Source organism: Danio aesculapii, chromosome 8 (genome assembly GCF_903798145.1).
Source record: "Danio aesculapii chromosome 8, fDanAes4.1, whole genome shotgun sequence".
In the NCBI taxonomy this organism is placed as follows: domain Eukaryota; kingdom Metazoa; phylum Chordata; class Actinopteri; order Cypriniformes; family Danionidae; genus Danio; species Danio aesculapii.
The window spans coordinates 14,976,689-14,996,212 of NC_079442.1; the positions used below are offsets into that span (position 1 = coordinate 14,976,689).

Consider the following 19,524-nt stretch of genomic DNA (forward strand, 5'->3'; position numbering starts at 1 on the left):
ATGTGTGAGGAAACAAATATATAGATAGAAATATAAATTAAGCAAAATGAAAGTTATCAATCCTGTGCAATCACAGAAAGATCTTTTGTGCATTAACCAATAAAAATGCAACCGAGATTCAGGAACCTCTCTGATTGGTGGGTTTCGCATTGGATTCCTGCAGTTTGTAAAACACAATAGGCTTATTTCACATGGCCGCCATTTTAAAAAAAACTAAAGCGTGGCTGAGAAGGGAAGAAACCCGGAAGTATAGGATCAGAATTGTAAACATTGCAACAACATGCTGTGGAATACAAACCTCCAGCTGTTGCCGCGATATCAGTGCAGATATGGTGTAAACATCACTTTAATATCATTCAGTTAAGTTTAATTTTAACAATTAAAAGCATATTAGGCATCAAACAAAATCACAATCTCTTAATACGAGTAATACGCTTAAGTGTCCTCCTAGGCTTCAGTTCATGGCACCAGGTAAATACAGTGGGGACGATTCCCTGCTTTAGGCTATGTAACCCAGTGAGCGATAAAACAATGCAGTCCTCTGTAGTAACCCTTCATGTTGTCTGTAACAGTGTTGTCTCTACGGAGATGGTGGAGAGAAAAAAAATGGTGGAAGAAAAAAAAACATTGGAAGAAAAAAAAAAAAAACAGAATGATAGGAAAACATATTTTTAAGTTTTTTTGCGTTCCCTCGCAAAGATGTTTTGCGTTATCTCGCAAAACTGTTTCTCCACAAACATTTCCTGTTCACTTCATTAATGTAAACCCTCATGTTTTGCCGAAATTATCCCGTATTGTGTGCACTTGGTAAACATTGGTGAAGTGCAGTGAACTGATGAACTTCACAGCCAATCACAGTGATTTCTGTTGAGCACTGGTAAACACAATGGCAAATCAGCGGTGTTTAAGAACACGCTCAACAGTGGTTAAATGTTAGCAGAAAATTTACGTTTTTTTTATTTCAGTACCAAAATTCAGTATTGTGACAAGTCTAATATAGTGAAAGAATTGGTTCATTAACACGAGTTTGATAAATAACATCTAAAACGTTTGTTTGGGAAAGAAAACTCTAGCTAACTAGTCCCATTTGCCTTAACTTAACTGAAACTGAGATCTGATATCCCTTTTTATTTTCATTATCCATTCACAATGGACATTCGGGTCATTCGGAGGGCGGTGAAATGATAAATTTGTGTCACTTTCTCTTCGCTGATAAGATAAACAGGCAGGTACACAATGTTCCTGTGTGATTCCATGCAATACTTCGGGTTTCTTCCTACCGCAGCCTCGATTTCGCTTTTAAAATGGTGGGCATGTGAAATCAGTCTAATGCCTCAGAGTTCCAATAGTTTCATTCCAAAAAAGTAGTGCGTGTGTGTAGGTTTATGAAGAAGGCAAAGCTTGTACAATAGGTGTTCTTGTCTAGTAAATTAGCTTTTGAAGATAAGTTGTTAGATTTTCAAGAGAGTGTTTGGAAAAGCAAAGGCTAAGTTAGGCCATCCGCCACCCTGCACATTTTGTATGCTTCTCTAATCACTAAAGACATTAGTTCTAGTTTAACAAAGCGCCCTGAGAAGTGGGCTGAATACATCAATTCAAATTGTATTTATTTATAGAGGTATATTATTGCACACTTCTCTTGTGAGTTTCATACGACTATGAAGACGCCACAATCTGTAGCTCAGAGCAAATCAATAAATAAATGTTATGATCTAAAGTAAAGATTTTGCATGCTCAGGGTCAGAGAGCAACAAACAGGACAGTGTCAATCGAAGCACAGTTCATGCATGACGCTCTCACAGATCAGGCCCTCTCAATTAGTTGTGTAAAATAAGAGCAATAAATAAAATATTCAAAGCACTGTGTAGCGAGGACTGGAATTGAGAATCTATAATTGTTAGATTGATTTGTGCCTACTTCTGCCAGCTCTAAAGATATTTAATTGTGTAGCTAGTAATTATGAGATTATTTTTTACAATTGTTATTCGGTTATTTAAATGAGTTAAGAAGTTTGCTTAGGTTTTCTTTATTTTTCTTCATTTAATGTTTAATATTTTATATATTGTCTTATATTACATCTGTACTTTTTCATGGTACAATGCTAAATGTCAAAGTGCTCTTTAGCTTAGTCAAATAATCAGTAAATTAGTTAATAGATTAATCAATATAAATTTAGTTGTTAGTTGTAAGACCTAGCCCAAATCTTCATGGAGGATACTGAGCCCTATACCACAGCAAAACATGTTAAGCAAAAAAACGGTCTGACAAGAATCATGATCTAAACCTGATTGAAAAACTCAAATTTGACAACAAAGCTAAGAAAACCCACTACAGTCAGTGAATTGTAGATGAGAATGAAAAGAGGATACAGATCGCAGAGAGACTAGTTATGTTCTGCAGCTGCAGATGTGCATTCAATTCATTCAAAAGCAATGGCCGTTATTTCAACAGTAAAAAACTAAAAAAGCTACAGTAAAAATCGGCGAATAACCGTTAACTGACTTTCCCAGAATTCCCTGCATAGCACATCACTTTTTATGCTTTTTGTTGACATTACTATGGATCTTTTTAGTTTTTTTTTTCCCCATCAGTTATGGGCATTAGAGATTTATGTTACATCTAATGTTGATAAAAAAAATTTATTTCATGACTTAAATTTTTCATGCGTGTCACCATATTTGTGTTTAGTAGCTGTGTGAATGACACTGAGCACCTTCTACACACTTAAACACTTTTTGCTTGAGGGAAAAGTTGTTTGTGATGAGCATTGGTATATTAAGTATATTTTCTCCTACTTTATGACTCCTGTAACCTTCAAAAATTATCTGTAATCTTATTTTAGCACAATTATTTCATTATACTATAATATGATACCACGACTTCAAGCACATGTGAACAACAAAGATGATCTTATTTCTGAGAAAAACCAAAGCTGATAAATTGATAATTTTTTCGATCTCAACTACATAGATGAAGGCAAAATTATTAGTCCTCCCGTGAAATTATCATTGTTTTTCCCAAGTGCTGATTAACAAAATAATTTGCACAGTATTTCCTAAATTCAAATGATAATAATAATAATATTATATATATATATATATATATATATATATATATATATATATATATATATATATATATATATATATATATATTCAATTATTTCAGTCTAGCTGGAATAAAATCAGTTTTTAAGAAAATTAAATTAAAGTCTTATTATACTTAAATATTATTAGCCCCTTTAAGAGATTTTTTTTGGATTGGCTACAGAATGAACCACTGTTTTACAATGATCTAATTAACCAAACTTGCCTAGTTAAACTAATTAACATAGTTGGGTCTCTAAATTGCATTTTAAGCAGGGTGTTGAAAAATAAATGTCTCTCTATTGCACTGCACTATTTTTAATTTTTAAAAACATATGAGCAATTATCATTTTGCCTTCAAATATATTATATGGCTAAATGACCAAATAAATTTTTTCCAAACTTTTACTGACATGACTAAATGCTGGCATGGATTTTTGGATGGAATAAATGCTTTGAATAGCCAGATCATTCCGTAATAGGACACTGCAACTGATTAATTTCACAGAGATTCATAAAGCAGAAAAAGGAAAAGGGAACATATGGACAGTTGCACTGTGGCTCTAGAGAAGCATGTAGGATACAGCACACTATAATCCGGAGAGTCAGGGAGGGTAAATCATTTGTTTGTTGCATTCACTGAATTTAATGCACTTTAAAGTCTCAACAAATAGCTTCTCTTTAAGACAACAGACAGCCATGACAACCACAAACCTGAAAAAAAGTCCTAGCACTCATACTGTCTCTTAAGAAAAGGTGTCAACTGAGGGAAACAATGAAAGGTTTATGAGTGTGTGCAGAAAAATCATTAGATCTAACTGATGTAGGAATGCACCGATATGGATTTATTGGCCGATATCGACAACCTTTAACTCTTTAGATTTGGAGGCCAATAGCCGATATATATAGGCCGATACGTATAAATATTTCAAAATGTTATATTTTTATACAGAGAACAACTGATTTTATTTAATAAAAAAAAACTTCATAAAAGTTTGAATTGACCTTATGAACCGAAGAGTCTATATCCAAAGCAAAAAAGCAATAATTTCAAAATTGCAAGGTGATTATATAGACCTATATTCACGATTTCACATAAATCAGCATGCAAAAAATTAATTATTCAATTATCATTTTCATTTGGCAAATTAACATGTAACTTGACTGTTGCATAAAAATAATAGGTTAAATTAACAAACAAGTTATATATATTTTAAATAAAATGAAAATGAAAAAGCTAAGGACTAAAACCAGCTCAAATGTTCTTGAATAAAACATGTAACAGTGATGTACATATGTACAAATATGTAACGTCCGAAAAAGCCTTTTTTAGAGTCGTTTTGATGGTTTAGAGACAACGTACAAGCGAATAGCTAAATACAGATAATACGTTTTACTTAAGAAAATGCAGCATAGATTCATCCTATTTGGCATTTTAGATTCTTTGAACACATGTAGGAGCTGCTTGCCAATCAGACAATGCTTCTATGTTCATTCTTGCTGTCAATTGAGGGAAAAAATGATCGATGAAAAGTTTATGATAAACTGCTGTGAGTTTCACTCAGGCGCAGATTTATGAACAGATTTATAAACATAGTAAACACAGCAAATAGTAGTATTATATTTTATTATTTATATTTATATATATTATATATATTTTTATTTATATTTTATTTATTTATATATATTTTTATATATATTTTATATATATATTACATTATTTTTAATTATTATTATTATTATTATTAAATACAACTAAAAATAAATAAATCAGCTCTCTCTTTCTCTCTCGTTACCATTAAGTGAATAAGAATAAATATAAGTGTGTGTGTATCTGTGCAGTGTGTATTTACAGTATGTAGTGTGTATATACAATATATATATATATATATATATATATATATATATATATATATATATATATATATATATATATATATATATATATATATATATATAGGGATTTTTTTAAATTGACATTATTTTGAAAAATTACGTTAATATTTTAAATAATAAGTGGTATCGATAACGGTATCGTAAAAATTAACAAAAAGTATCGATATTGTATCGAATAAAAAAATTGTGGTATCGCCCATCCCTAGAGGAAAGCTCCATCACAGTGCACTGGACAAGTCTGAACAAGTTCCGCCTACGCATGCGCAAGGCAGGCAGTTCTGTACATATACGTAATTTATCAGCTTAAAGATATCGGCCTAACTTGGAGACGGACCGATAACGATAATCATATAAATAGCATTTATCGACCGATAATGATATGGCCGCTGATATATCGTTCATCCCTAAACTAATTCATGGCCAAATACAATATGGGAAGAAGAAGAAAAACAAAAAGTCATTCATGTCATTACCTGCAAACACTATTGCAGCCACTTGGCTTGGAAGTAATATGCAGAACTACACAGCACATTATAAAATCTGCATTTAAAAAGCAATGGGTTAAAGCAGAATTGACAAGAATTCTGTAAATGAAAGCCTATGGTTGTTATCTTCCTCTTTACAGTAGTCTTCCCTGCCCCCATCCACCCGAAAGTCTTCATTTCTCATTCTCTAGTGATTCAATGCAAGTCTCAGTCAGCAATTTGGGAATGTAAACAGTTTCTCAATTGACAGGGCTTGCTGAGACACCTGTCTCACCATCCATAGGTTGTCATTCTGCCATGGTCAAGACAGAAAGAGGAGAGGATTCACTTTTTAAAAGAAGTCTCTTCGGGTGTGGATATACTGAATTTTCTGTCTCACACAGCCGTGTCCTCGCATCTTTCAAAGTACAATAATGCATAAGCAGAACTGATTAGATAAAGAAAGTAAGCTAAGGACAGATGACCAACAGAGGATAATAAATATGTTGCCCTGTAAAAGATGCACTCAGTCCCGTGGCTCTATTTACTTGCATAGAGAGCATGTGATCGCGAAATTCAACAGGGAAAGAGCATGTGGGAAAAAAAATGTGCACATACATTTAATGCGATTTCATCATCTTGTATATTGATAGCAGCTCCCTGACACGTGCACATTATAGGACTACACATAATTATATCATATACACAGACGCAAGAATACAGGGAAATCTGTATATAGATCAATCATATCCCTGAATGAAACAGTTGCACTGCTTTGATCATCAATGATCCAGTTGTCTGGTTTTATGATGACGATGATCTTCTTATCAAGATCCTCTATCTGGTTCACTGAACTGTGTATACTTTTAATAGAACTGCACTACTCTGAAGGTATGAATTACAGTGAACAAAATATATAGTGTCAATTTGTTCACACAAAATTATTTGCTGGTTTTACTCATGAACGTACATCACTAGCTAGTGGTGTAACGGATCACAAATCTCACGGTCCGGATTCACACTATATTTTTTGAGTAATGGATCGGACCATTTTTCAGATCAGCAAAAAAAAGGAGGAGATAGATGTCATTTGCTTTCCATTCACACAAAAAATGACTGCAAAAACCGTAGGTTAACAAACAAACTCTGTAATTTTAATAAAAATAAAAGTCAAGAAAGAACCAGCTGAAAAAAGGTAAATATTCAATATACGAAAAGTGACCTTTGCTACAGTTGCTGATAATGCCAAATATAGAAATCTAACATCTTGTTCAACATATCATATTTATTTTCACAAATAAAACTTCATGTTTCATTAGAGGTGTATCATTTTTGAAAACCTATTCAGTGACATAATTTTGATGGTTGTTTGTCGCCACCCACTGGTTACACAATGTAACTGCTACAACATTCATCAGCGTTAAGTTCCATTTAACAGTTACTTTCATCTTTACTATAAACATCAGTGTTTATATCTGAACTATAAACTGTTCTCCCAGTACTTCTGTGTTATTTAATTGTTTGTTACTAACTGAAAAAGTGTAAAACTGAATCTCTCCCGATCAAACCCAGATCTAATTGCAGCACTTCAACGGATTAATAAATATGCAAATCATTATAATTTATCATTCATGTTGCGCAAGTTTGAATTGAGTAAATGACTTGCGCCTCAGAAGACGATGCCGACACGCAATGAACACGTGCTGACGTTTGAGGGCGTGAGAAACGGAGCACAGACGCTCTTGACTGTTCTGGAGGTTATTAATAATATAACACTAATACTGAAATGGTTATAGCATTTAATAATCACCAAAACAACATTTCAGATGTATGTTTTACAATGCAGTCAGCCTGCTGGTTTGTCCATACACACACATTTTTATCATCACATGACCTCTTATAACAAAATCACATGACCTTTTTCAATGTGCATACTGGAATTTGTTCAGTACAAGTGTTTCCGTCATAGTTTATGCGCATCTTTCTTTATAGAGTAATAAGTTTATGCTACTCACTTATGCGAATAATTTTTATGCGGAGCTTGATATTTCCATCAGATTTTTTTTTATGTGCATATATCCAAAATAATACGCATAAAAGAGGTGGATGGAAACATAGAAAATTTTAGGTTTCTTGTACAATTGGGCAAGAAGTTGTCCATCACTGGGCAAGCATTAATCTCAAGTCACTGATTTATATATTGTCCACCACTATCAACATATTCCCAAATTCAGTGATAGCTTAAAACTATAGATCCCATAAGAAATGTATCATTCATGCTGATATTTCTATGAAACTAGCAAGACTACTGTACTTCCTTAGAACAGATAAGTCATCAAGTTGTCAGGAAAACAACTCATTAGTCGTTTATTTGAAAGCATGTAGTCTCACGTAAGAGAAGGAGATTTTGAATGAAAGAAATGTGGAAAATCATGTTAAGCATAAACATTCAAATTATGTTACTCCCTGTACATTTACGAGTGACAAGTGAATTCATGTCAAAACTGCGCAGCGAAACAAGCTGAACTCAGGTTTGACAGGTTGCCAGAGAATGTATATTCAGTTGATCTGGTGGACTCAAGGGGACAAGTATCATGGCAGCACTCCAGCGAGATGCAATCACAGGTTTCACACTCATACTCGTGTCTCAAGGGGAGAGTTAAGGGGGATTTTAACAGCTCTTGAGTGTTAAAAGCAAAACCATGAAACTACTTCCTCATAATATGGGTTGCATAAGAAAAATACCAAGGGCTATATACATATGCCAGATATTTTTAAAAGATTGATCAAAGGTTGGCAGTTTCTCATTTAGATAAAATGGCAACGTTAACAATTTTTCATGTCTAATCATAAGTTACTTATTGCGTCTCTTGACTAGTGGACCTGCAAAATTACTGGTTCTAAACACCAATTTTACATACCTTTGTATTAAAAACAAAACCAAAACAGACACAAAAACATCTTTACAACCTAATTAATCTTATTTGGATCAATCTGCAGCTTTCATTAAAAAGACAAACAATAAAAATGTATGCTAAACTTGCTTTAATTTCCAAACATTAGCAAACCAATCCAGTTAACCATTGAGCAATAAACTATAGAGAAGATATGATAACAGTCGCACATCCTTTTTTTTTCTTTTTTCCTAGAACCCCTAACAGTGAAAATAAAAACTCTCAGCTAACTGGGAAAACTTCTTTTGCCGGTTCACTGAGCAAACGGTTAAGAGTGAAAACTGCCATATCAGCATTGGCAAATGAAGACTGCAGAAGGCCTGCTTTAAGATAAGCAGCTTTTAGTCTATTCTGCAAAATAAAACCTAGTCCAGTACTGCCAAAAATGCTTAACATGCACAGTCTGGCAGGAGGAACCCAAAAGATCGTGAGAGGGCGGAAAAGTAGCCAGGAGTGCTCACAAACTTTGCGGAGAACTGTTTTCAGGAACTACAGAAAGCTGAGCAATGTGGCTTATCTCAGCAACACATGAACAACAGAGCATAACAATAAGGACTGTTGATGACCAATTGATTATCCTTTGAAACACAATCGGTTACATCTAGGGCTTGGGCGTTTTTCCACTTTCATTGATTAATTCATATGTAATGTTCTGTTATAAGTTATATAAGGACATACATTATAAGTCACCATTTTAAATAAAAAAAAGAATACTGGTATTTTACAATTATACATGCTGACAATGTGGCAAAAAATGCTCTTTAAAGGAATATGCCTATTGAGATTAAAAGAGCGAATGAATGAACAGTATATTACAATTATAAATACTGACAATCTGGCAAGAATGCTCTTTAAAGGAATATGCCTGTTGAGAACATTCGAACGAACTAACTAACTAACGAACGGTATATTACAATTATACATGCTGACAATGTGGTAAGAATGTGGCCATCGCAAGACATGAGTGAGGATTATAGATAACGCTCTGGTTACTAAAGTAACCCTCGTTCCCCAAGGAGGGGAACGGAAATGCTATAGTGTATTTTTAATCCACATATGGGGATTTCGTTCAGAAAGCCAATCGTCTGAAAGAGTATGTAAACGGGCCAATGAAATGCCAAATGAATTGGCAGCATCAGCTTGCGCACCTGATGCTTGTTGCAATCAATTTAGCATAAAAGCACAGTGAAAGCAAGATGAGGCATCCTTTTTAAGCTGAAGAGACTGATACCTACAGTTAAGGAACAATCATTATGGCGATGCAATATAGCATTTTCGTTCCCCGAGGGTTACTTCAGTAACCAGAGCGTTTCCCTTCAGGTGGGGAACTTCAATGCTTTAGTGGATTTTTAATCCACGTGTGGGGAAATGTCTGGAAAATGCCATAATGACTGCACCTTACCTTCGCCTCCGATGAGAGGATAGCCAGGCATAGTGTGAGCGCACCTGCATCATAGAGAGGCGCGGTCTTCCAACGTGATCCCTGGCCCTTACTTATTCCACTTCAAAGAAGATTAACGGATTTAGATATATTCTATAGATATATTCTAAATAGATAAATTTATATATATATATATATATATATATATATATATATATATATATATATATATATATATATATATATATATATATATATATATATATATTGCAATCCCAAAGGGGAGGAGCTGTGGAGACCACCTGCTACCCAAATGGGGAGATACAATTGCAGAATATATGGTCTAGCCCTGAGAAGGGGGAGTACGCATGTAATAAGATGGTTAGCGGAGAGGGAAGACACGGGTCAGCCTGTGAGGGGGAACTGCATCGTGTCTGAATAAGCATACGGGATCGCCTAGTGGGGATCATGCATAGCGGGCACCTATACCCAAAACGCGGGCTGACCAGAGGGCAGACCTACAAAATAATGGGCCAGCGAGTGACTCCTCCACTGAGTCAGTGCTGGGGGCCTTGGAGGAATCTGCAGGGCTCACCTAAGCAGGGAACTTTACTGACAGAGTGAATAAGAGCACATATCTCCATGTGTTTCAACACCTTAACCGAGTTGTTTCCTCAATCACCAAGGGTTACCTAATACCCTTGAGGAAACCGGCTGCACTCGCAGATTGTAAAACCTTGCAAATGTATTAGGTGTCGCCCAGCCCGCAGTTCTACAGATGTCCGTTAGACAGGTGCCACGTACACGCGCCCAGGAGGATGCGATGCTCCGAGTGGAGTGCGCACACACTCCTGGGGGACACGGCTCGCCCTGGCTCTGGTAAGTGAGGGAGATGGCATCCACTATCCAGTGAGCCAACCTCTGTTTCGATACGGCACTTCCCTGCTGCCGACCACCATAACAGACGAAGAGCTGCTCAGATGATCTAAAGCTCTGAGTGCGGTCCAGATAACTGGACAAGGGGGGCAGCGCTTGCAGACTCACTACCTGGTCTTTAAACTGTGTGGTAGAAACCTTGGGCACATATCCCGTGCGGGGTCTCAGTACAACGTAAAAGTAAGCCGGCTGGAATTCCAGGCATGAGTCACTGACCGAAAATGCCTCCAGGTCCCCGACCCTCCTAATCGATGCCAACGCGACCAGCAGAGCTGTCTTCAGGGACAGAAATCTTAAAGATACTGAGTCGAGTGGTTGGAAGGGATCCGTGCGCAGGCTCGTGAGAACGAGGGCGAGATCCAAAGAGGGCATGAGAGGGGGGCAGGGTGGATTAATTCACCTAGTGCCTCTGAGGAACTGGGTGATGAGGTTATGCCTTCCCACGGTGCTGCCAGCCACCGCGTCATGATGAGCGGAGATGGCAGTCACGTAAACCTTGAGTGTGGAGGGCGACATCCTGCTCTCCAGCTTCTCTTGGAGGAAAGAAAGCACAACGCTGATCTGGCGGGGGTTTTCTCTGCGAGAGACGCACCATTCAGTGAATAGACTCCACTTCAGGGTGTAGAAGCGCCTCGTAGAAGAGGCTTTAGTCTGAGTGACGGTATTAACCACCGCAGTCGGTAGGTTACCTAAGTCATCCTTGCGTCTAAGGACCACACGTGGAGGTTCCAAAGATCGGGGCGAGGGTGCCAGATGGTGCCCTGTCCCTAAGAGAGTAGGTCCTCTCTCAAAGGGATCTGCCAGGGGAGGGCCGTCGCGAGGAGGGAGAGCTCTGGTCCAGTTCCGGTTGGGCCAGAGGGGCGCAACTAGCAAGACCTGCTCCTCGACCTCCCTGACCTTGCACAGTAACTGCGCAAGCAGGCTCACAGGGGGAAACGCATATTTGGGGGAATGCGCACGCTCCGAGGCCAGCTGTGGGCCTGTGCATCCGTTCTCGGGGGAAGCAAACAGATCGATCTGGGCTTCCCTGAATCACTCCCATATCAGCTCAACAGACTCTGTGTGGAGTCTCCATTCTCCAGGAGGTAAAGGCTGCCATGAGAGCGCGTAGGCTGCACGACTGAGCTCGCCTGGAATGTGAATGGCATGCAGCGATTTCAGCCGCGTATGACTCTAGAGGAGCAGACGGCGGGCGAGCTGAGTGGTGACAGCTCCAGCCCGAGGACAAGTTTGCTCTTTTCTTGGTTGACCTGAAGCCCCAACAGGTGGAGGTGAACCTCGTCTCTGTGCATAATCAATTGCTCCCGAGAGTAGGCTAAAATCAACCAGTCGTCGAGATAGAGTGTGCGGATGCCCACGAGCCGAAGGGGCGCTAAGGCACCCTCCGCGAGCTTGGTGAAGACCCGCGGAGACAGAGAGAGCCCGAAAGGGAGGACTTTGTATTGTCAAGCTCGACCTTCGAATGCAAACCGCAGAAACTGACGGTGGCGTGGAAGAATGGAGACATGGAAGTGCGCGTCCTTCAGGTCTATCGCTGCAAACCAATCCTGAGGACGAACGCACAGAAGGATGCGCTTCTGCGTGAGCATTGTGAACGGCAGCTTGTGCAGACAGCGGTTCAAAACGTGCAAATCTAGGATTGGCCGTGACCCACCGCTCTTTTTGGGCATGATCCATATCAGCGAAATGCACAGAACCTGCAAGCTGGTAGGCATAGCGTCCCAGACTGGCAGAGTTCGGGCTGTGCCATCCGGGGAAGTGTAAAAGTGCTCTTTCATTGATTTTTGCGTGGCACTGAAAAATGCCATTTGAAATGGGGCCCGCCCCTCCAGCAGGGAAAGAGCAAATTCAGTCTTCTCCGGATGACCTGTCTCAGGGACGCTTCGCGGTCCGTTTACCGGATTTAACGGTGCCCTGGGCAGGGGGGGGCTGCCTGCTTCCGAGGTGCTCAACGCACCCGCTTTGCAGGAGGTGCAGGCGGGGGCGGGGCAGCTTTCGTAGGCGGGCACCCTCTGCGAGAAGCAGCAGATGTGGATGGCTCGGTGGGCGGAGCGGGCTTACGGTCCTGCCGATAGATGACATTGCCCATCGCATCAGACTGCTCTCTCATCGCCTTGAATTCCTGGGTGAATTCACCGACAGTGTCGCCAAACAGGCCAGCCTGGGATATGGGGGAGACAAGAAAGCAGACTTTGTCGACTTTGCGCATATCAGCCAGTTTTAGCCAGAGGTGGCGCTCCTGGACCACTAATGTGGACATAGTCCTCCCCAACGCACATGCAACAGACTTAGTGGTCTGAAGAGCATAGTCAGTTGCGGTGTGGAGCTCATGTAGCAACCTTGGGTCAGACCCACCCTCGTGCGGCTAGGCCAGCGCCTGCGCTTGGTAGCGCTGGTAGGTGGCCATAGCGTACTAGGCGGAAGCAGCTTTGGACGGGAGACGAGGCGGACCCCGCCAAGAAGAGGCGCCACACAGACGAAGATTGACCGCAATGACACGCTCGACCTGAGGAATTGCCTCATACCCCCTGGCTGCTCCACCGTCAAGAGTGGTGAGGGCGGAGGGACATGCAGCACGGGCAGAAAAAGGTGCCCTTCATGACTGCGTGAGCCTACTGTACACCCCCGGGACGAAGGGGACAAGAGGCTTTGAAGGCTTGGCCCTCTTGTCCTCTACGTAGCACCCATCTAGTCGGTCCGGCCGTGGAGCTGGGAGATAAACCATCTCCAACCCCATGGCCGAAGCAGCCCGGGAAAGGATCTGTTTTGACAGCGCTCACCTGCCCGGAGGGGGCGAGTGGGTCTGGATCCTTGTCAGACAATGAAAGCCCACCCTCCGATGCAGCAGTGGACGTCTGGTCCCCGATGTCATCGAGCGTAAAGGCTACCATCTGGTTAGACGGATCGCTTCCTCCGCTCGAAGCTTGGATGGAGCGCTTGGAGGAGCGGGAGGTTCACAGGCCCGGAGGCGACAGATAATCTCCCACTGGAACCCTCAGACCTGCCTGAGTGCCCACAGCATTAACATGCTGGACCCCCAGACATGCAACGCAGTACTCGTGCCCATCATCCGGGGAACTGAAACCACCGCATCCAGAAACACACATCCTGAAAAGGACGTGCTGCACGACTGTTGCTCTTTTAGGAAATTTGCAACTTTATACGCACCGCTCTGGAGGACCGGACCCAAAGAACGCCAGGCAAGGGAGAAGCCCAGCTCGACCGTCTGCCGCCAAGTGTACACACTCTTTACCGGGAGACCGCTCTCGTTCGCTCGAAATCACTGGAAATCAGCAGGAGGAACCCTCATCGACTCTCTCAGAAGGCTGTAGAAGACTCTGAAGTGAAAAGGATGCCTCATCTTGCTTTCGCTGTGCTTTTATGCTAAATTCATTGCAACAAGCATCAGGTGCGCAAGCTGACACTGCCAATTCATTTGGCATTTCATTGGCCCGTTTACATACTCTTTCAGACGATTGGCTTTCTGAATGAAATCCCCATACGTGGATTAAAAATCCACTATAGCATTGAAGTTCCCCATCTAAAGGGGAACCAAAAACCACAAGTACCTGGTAACTCACTGGCATCTTGCAGAATAAAAATCAATCCGAATCTGAAAAAAAATATGAAATCTTGGTCAAACACCACATTGTCCGGTCTCAGTCATTTAAAATTGGCTCGAGGGCTTATACCATCATGGATAACAGAGGGCCATAGATACAGTATCCGCCATAGTATCCTCATGTGTTTATTACAACCATTGTAAACAACAACACGATTAGTCGAAAAAAGATCAAAATCTCGATTCGACCCTACACACGATCCTAATTCAGCTTTTCTACGATTCAGCTAATTATATTTTCGAGGTCAGGAGAGAAGAAAAGGCGGCCGCAAAAGTGTTCACAGCAACATTGACACCTTCAAATGGCGTTAAAAGTGTCACATACTGTATTTATAAGGTATAATTCACCCAAAATGTAATTTCTGTCTTCATGTAATGATGTATTCACGGTCGCAAAATCACACGTGAGCTAACGCACTGTTTGATTACAGACCCTTCAGCTGATGGGCAAGGGGCCCTCAAGAGCCCAAACTGCAACCCAGGGAGAGTGGCTGGCCTCTGGGGCAACCTGCTGGAGTCAGAGACCCTGCAGCTGAAGGGCAAGGGGCCCTCAAGATCCCAAATTGCCACCCAGGGAGAGTGGTTGGCCCCTGGGGCAGCCTGCTGGGGTATCAGACCCTGCAGTTGGAGAGCAAGGGGCCCTTAAGAGCCCAAACTGCATCCCAGGGAGAGTGGCTGGCCCCTGGGGCAACCTGCTGGGGTCAGAGACCCTGCAGCTGAAAGGCAAGGGGCCCTCAAGAGCCCAAACTGCAACCCAGGGAGAGTGGCTGGCCCCTGGGGCAGCCTGCTGGGGTCACAGACCCTGCAGCTGAAGGGCAAGGGGCCCTCAAGAGCCCGGACTGCAACCCAGGAAGAGTGGCTGCCCCCTGGGGCAAATGACGCCTACTTTAGTGAACAAAATCTGCATTTGCTGTGAATAACAGGTAATGAAGTTGTAAATAATGTTCAGTTTGTTGCACAGAGCGATCGTTTGAGGGCCGTGCGGGAGGTTTGATTTGCATGTATGTGTTTTTTTCTCACAGTGACAGCAGCCATGAGCCACACTAGGAAGTGAAAGTGAAACCTGTGCGCACATCATTTAAATGACCATATCGCATTTTAGAGTTATTATTACGACAAGCATCTGATATGTTTTTTTCTTTTATAGCGAACACAAAGTGTTGTGCATGAAAATAAATGTTTATAACAACCCTAGACTATAGATAATGGAAATATAATAGTCTAATAATGTTGCCAATGACAGATGACAAGCACATGTCTCAAACATAATAATTAAATTTTATAATTATGAATAGTTGTATTCTGATGTCAATTGTACTGTGAATTAACAAACAGGACATATTAAAAGTCTGATCAAGTCCACCATAATACAAAATTTAGCATTAAGCAACAATAGACCTACACATAGGCCTAATATTATTATTGTTGTTTTACCATATATGTTTGAGAATTAACATTAATAATAGGCTAATCATATTAACCTTTATTTTACATTTACAGAATCGTGAGAAAGAATCGTGACCTTGATTTAAAGCAAAAAAAAAATCGTGATTTACATTTTTGCCAGAATCGTGCAGTAATTAATGCGTTTTTAACCCTTACAGCAGATGAAACCTTCGGTGTGTCTGAAATGTATGATGTCTGGTAATAAATGAAAGCTAGTGACATTTGCAATACATTTGTGTAAATTAAAAACTAGTAGTACAAACAGTATTCATCTTGCAACATTTGATGCAAAATAGTTACAAACAAGATATTTCACCATGTGAAATTAACAATCAGAAATAATATAAATGAGATTAGTAAAATACGATGTCTTCTATTTGCTGGACAAATGGTTGACAAAGTGTAAAGCTTTTAAACTGATTTAGTCTGACTCAACTGAGTCAAATCAGTTGACTCAAATCTTCAAGATTCGATTCATTGAACTGAGCTAATAAATTCTTGGTCGATCTTTTAACGTAGGTTGATCCCCTACAGATAATAGAGTGAAAGTTTATCATCTGCATGTGTTTTAGGGCCTGTGACTGTGTGAGCATCTGAAAAGGGTTTAAACTATTTTAGTAGTGCATGAAAAAGTTTCATGAAGATTAATTTTATTAAATTATTTATATGGTGAAGACTATAGTGCTATTTTCCATTTGATTATTCAATTTCTGTACCTGAATACTATTGCTCTCTCCAGAAAGCCATAAAGCATGGTTTATTTCACTTTAATATTTGCTCAATTGTATTTATTTCCTACTGTAGTTGTATATAATAAATTACATAAAAATATTTTTCACTCTCCTTCCAAATCATCCCAAGTAATGACTTTGCAAATAGGTTGGTGAAATTATCGCAATATATATATATATACAAAAAAATAATAAAAATAAATAAATAAAATACTACAATGTAAATTTTTCCAATATCATGCCGGCCTACTTTGAATTCTTTTACTTTTTTGTTGACTTCCAAAAATATTTTTTCTATATTCTCCTAATGTGTATTATGCATGCTCAAGTTTGCAATTTTAAATGCATACTTGCAGCAAACACATCAGAGAGTGACAAGACCATGATGAGCACGAGGTGTGAAGTGCACACTTTTTCCAGGCTGACCTGCAGCACAGCAAGATCAAAACCTCTCAACGATTCAGGTTGCTGCAAGTGCAGTGCACAGCATATGACAAGAACCAAACATTCTGCTTCACCCTTTGCAAGTAGTGCATATACACATACACACGCACATGCATTTCAGACATTGAGGTAGTCTAACAATTGCATCAGACAAGCTTTGGAACAGGAAAAAAGTTTCACAGTGAAGACAGTTTGCTTGGACCAACTTTTCTTAAAATGTGCTCTCTGAAATAGATTCTTCGAACTATACATTTAGTTCTTTAAACCTTCTGTTGTCCAGGCAGAGCACCTGGATCAGTTTAGAAATTCTTTGTGAGTTTTTATTTATTGATCCATTTATTCATTTATTTATTTATTTATTTATTTATTTATTTATTTATTTATTTATTTATTTATTTATTTATTTATTTATCACTCACGTTTCTGCAGTACACCCTGCAGAAAGACAGGTAAAGTTGGTTTTATATTCGTACATTCATACATTTTTGAACAGTGACAACCTGTGACAAGGTCTCTAAATAGTTTATTACACTACTTTGAATATTCGGTATGAAATCGCATTTAGGACTTCAAAACAACATCAGCTCTATTTAATAGACTGTGAAATGTTGTACTTTGATAGTCACTGGCTGCTAATATCATTTAACTATTTCACATTTGCAGAGAAAACTTTTCTGAAAATATATTATTAAGGAGAAAGTCTAAATGTACGAATATAAAACCAACTTTCCCCCAATCCTGCAGAAGGGGACATGCACATTTAGTGTAGTAAATGGTTTTTACTGTTACCTGTAATCGGTTTCTTTGTATTTCTACAAGTATTACCACTGTTTCTTCGATGGTTACATGCTAATGTATAATAACAATGTATTATTCACTTGTTTACCAGTTATTACATAATCACGCAAATAAATAATTACATATAATTAACAATTTTCAAATAGTTTAAATTAAATACGGTACCAAATTTCACTGGTATTGGTAATGACCATGGCCAAGTTTAAATGTGTAAATCAGCAGGAGCACTGAACAATGATTCTACTCTAGTGCAAACAGTATATGTGAACTCTAATCACATTTTTTTTTCTAACAAACAGCCGTCCAAGCTTTGCAATAAAGTTATGCTATGAGCATATCTATCATGATAATACAGATCCCTACAACATAGCTGTAACTAGCGCAAACGGCTACCGTAAAATGGGTCAGAAGCTCTGAGTAACATCCCCAGTCCCAGGCATGAGGCTACACCAAAGGAATCTTCAGTTAAAACACTAACATATTGCTCCCAATCGTGGCAGGAGAAAGATCATAAAAAGGCCAATGTGCATTAAGAACATAGTCCAGGCCCGTTCTCTGCCTCCTCCCATTGCCGTTCTCGAGTCCAGCCATTTTGATGGCAAGAAAAGAAAAGCTACATCAAAGGGAAGCTGCTGCACAAATTCGAAAGGATAATTAAGAATCGCTATAAAGGAACTGGCAAGGGAAATCAGCCAAGGCTTTGCATATCTAACAGGCATAATCAGAGTGGATAAAAATACCACCAAGTCATTCTGTTTTGCTTCGGGTGCGCAGGTCAAAGGCATCTTTCTTCTCTCCCAAGTAAATCCCCATTGAAGCTGGCCAAGAGACGAGAAATACACAGCCAAAGTCCACTGAACCACAAGCTTCAGAAACAAACTGCTCTTCAGCGTTCTCAAAACATCCAAGCATTTTACTCACAGCAGACGTCATTAGACTCAGAAGCGACTAACAAAAGCCTGAGCAGCAGAGGTGATGTCTTGTGCAAAGAGCAAGAAAGAATGTTTTCCTACCATGCTATAAATCTGTAATACCAGGAGGACTTTCAAACTAAAACCCTTTAACAGCTAATACTGAAAAGAAGCAGCCGCAGTCACAAAAAAAATGAAAGGTTTATCGAGTGCAAAGCAATAATGCCTACTCATGCACATGACTTAATTGGTTTGGCTCCATCTGTTCAGACAAGCCTGGTTGGGAAAATATTCTAAGTGGTTAGGAGGGGCGTTTATGCCTCCAGAGATGCCATAATGCACCTATAGGAGTGGTGAGGGGAAACGCCACTTTTAAAATCCCAAATGAAAAAGCTCACATAAACTTCCTCATTCAAGACACACACAAAAGTTTCATTTTCCTTTTAAAACTATTACTAAAGAAGGACATTTGCAAGATGACATTGCTTCTATAACCCAAGCCATTACTTTAAGCAAAAAAGAAATAAAAGTCAAGGAATGCTTTGAGTTTAAGCTAGATATCTTTTTTTGGCACACCCTGTAGGGCTGCACAAGATATCATTTCAGCATAAATATCGCAATGTGCAAATCTGCATCAGTCACATCACAGGATCTACAATGTTGAGCTGGGTAATTGATTAACCAGAAAACACGGTTTGGGCTGTGTAATAATTGAAATCAAATCAAAATCGAAATTTAAAAACTTTGCGATAACTTAATTGCAAGATGCTGCAATATGAAATATATATTATTTTATTTTCCCCACCCAGAGCAAATGCGTGACCGTCAGCTGTGTGTGACAGTCCTTCTAACCAA

The 19,524-nt window shown here is 39.5% G+C and overlaps 1 protein-coding gene across 2 annotated transcripts in view; it reads right to left on the reverse strand.

The window, feature by feature from the left end:
• zbtb34 (zinc finger and BTB domain containing 34) overlaps nucleotides 1-19,524 on the reverse strand; it is a 42,653-nt gene that overhangs the window by 5,181 nt on the left and 17,948 nt on the right. The window lies entirely within an intron of this gene.